The sequence below is a fragment of the Onychomys torridus genome, unplaced genomic scaffold (assembly GCF_903995425.1).
Source record: "Onychomys torridus unplaced genomic scaffold, mOncTor1.1, whole genome shotgun sequence".
In the NCBI taxonomy this organism is placed as follows: Eukaryota; Metazoa; Chordata; class Mammalia; order Rodentia; family Cricetidae; genus Onychomys; species Onychomys torridus.
Genome location: NW_023412327.1, coordinates 32,891 through 35,632, shown reverse-complemented (window position 1 = coordinate 35,632; position 2,742 = coordinate 32,891).

Here is a 2,742-nt window from a genome sequence, read left to right as displayed (position 1 = left end):
TAAAGATTGCCTTAGCTTATCTGTCTGTACTAAGAAATGGCCTAGGTATGCTTTAGAAATAAAAAATGGGTGCACAACCTGTCCTTGGATCCCGATATTTTACAGAATTTATCTAATTTCTGCCAGTGAACAGGCAAATGGGAAGAGTTGCCCTATGTCATTGGTTTCCTCTTTCTCAGTGCTAAGCCTTTTTTCTGACTCCTCTCTCTGCTCATGTGCTCTAGCTTGCCTAAACCTGATGATTCTTGGACTCTGGAATATCTGACTCTAGATCCCCTAACAAACCTCACGCTATCGACCTCCAGCTCCACCTCTCCTAGGGGTTGTTCCTTTCAGCTCCTCTTCCAGATCATTTTTCCTCGGCGCGGGCCCTTTCCAGGGCCCTAGCTCTGGCTCACTTTCACTCCACCTATAATGCTCTCGAACTGCTAAAGTGCCTGATTTCCAGCCATCCAAACCCATCCACTGTTCTCCTTGCAAGAGGTGGCTGGTGTGGATGGACTGATTTAGGTTCATGTTCATTTTCTCTCACAGAACTCTCTCAGAGGCTAAGCTGGGTTTCTATACTTCTAATTTTGCTTCCTTTATTAAACAGTTTCAATATATAACTCAATCCTATAGTCTCACCTTTCATTACATATTCATGATACTTCCTAATAATTCACTTCCTGAGGAGTGCAGGCGAGTATGGGAACAGTCTAGAACTCATGTAGATAAAGTTCACCTGACTAACTCCTCACATCCACCAGGAGCCGAGGCTGTTCCTGACCAGGAACCACACTGGGATTATAATACTCAGCATGCATCTCTAGCCAGAGATAGGTTTATTACCTGTCTCCTGAGAGGCCTCCATGAGGCTGCCCTAAAACCAGTAAAATAGGAAAAACTAGAATTGGTAATTCAGGATAAGGATGAAAATACGACTCACTTCTTAGAGTTGCTCACCAAGGCTCTACTTCAGTTCATTAGCTTAGACCCAGAGAGCCCTGAGGGCAAGCAGCTCCTAATGACTCACTTTGTCTCAGAGAGCTTCCCCAACATTAGCAATAAACTTAAACATTTAGAGAATGGCCCTCTGACCCCACAGGCAGATAGCATTTATGGTGTGCCATGGGAGGGATGAAAAAGCACAGAAAAAAACATTACCAGATGCTGGCAAACACTGGTCCCAGTTTCAAATTCGGGAAAGAAAGCCATTGTCCCGGACTTGCCCCAATGCCCCACAAAGAGCACCAACAAGGCCTTGACCAAAATGTTACCAAAAGGGTCACTGGTCAGCTGACTGTCCTAATGTCCCAAGCGACATAGGAATGCCAGAGGAAGGCCACCCTCCGGCTGCTCCTCTTCTCCTTCTCCTAGCCACTCACTCTACTGACTCTGACAATTCTTTTCCCATGCCAGCCTCTCAGGTAGGCCCAAAAGTCTGGGATACCCAGAACCCTTATATTGCTAGATACCATCAGCCTATTATTATCCAGCTACAAAACCCTACCAGATATATCACCCATGCTCAGTACCCTCTCTCACTCCCAGAGTCTAAAGGGTACTTAAGCCTATCATTTCTGACCTTCTCAGGAACGAAACTTCTCTGCGCCAACCTCTATCACCCTTTAAACACCCTATACTTGCAGTTAAAAAGTCTAATGGAGACTACAGCTTGGTTCAAGACTTCCCGGCTGATTACATTGATTACATCCATCAAGAACAATGTTTGTTATATTGTACTTATTTTTAACTTTATGTGAAATATTGTATAATTGATACATGTGAATTATATTTTGTATAGCTGTATGTATGTTCTATCTGTTTAAGGATAATTTTGTTACTGATAATATTCTAGATTATTATCATAATTGCATATGCATATATTATATTGTTAAAGAATATTTTGTGTATTGTCACAGATTAAAGTTCATTGTCATTATGTGGATTTGCTTACAGACGTATTGGTATTTATGGAGTTAGTCTAGGTGTTAGGTATAAAGAATTACAATAGTTAATATGGTACTATGCTTGTTTCTATATAGTGATTGTTAGTCTCAGTTAATAAATCACAATAGTCAATGGGTAATTCAACATCATGATAGAGAATGCATTTAAATTTAGATTTGTGACGTGAGACAGTTGATCCCCTGGCAGAACAATTGTTCAGGAAATGTTGGGACTTAAGAACAATTTCATTTGGAAGTTTGTATTCTGAAAATGGCCACATGGAAGAATGCTTGAATCACTTTTTGAAGTAACAATGTGTCTTTCTGGACAAGCGGGCAGGAAAGGACCATTCTTTGCAAGACAGGGTAGATGGTCTTTCAGAATCCTGCTTATGAAATGGTCTGTAGTACTCTAGCTGTAGCATTGAATGACCAACACGATGATGAAGCGAACAATAGTGACTGTCAGGTGTAGATGTCTGTGTCTACTCTTGAGATCCCGAAAGTTGATTGCATCTTCCATTTTCAGGTATATTATTCCTTCTAGGTTTTGATATGAGTTGGAGATTAGAGTTTAGTTACAAATTAGATACTATAATATATAATATGATAGATAGCGTATATTAAGTTTACCTGCAGGTTCTTTAGGATAGGAACCTTTTTGGAATGATCTATTGATAACACGCATCCTGTGCTATCCCTGGATTTTACTATGTTTTTTGCTTGATATCGTTCGATGTATATTTGTAATTCAACTTATAGGTATTATTCAATTATCTAGAAATATGTAGAATTCTATTGTATAGTAGTC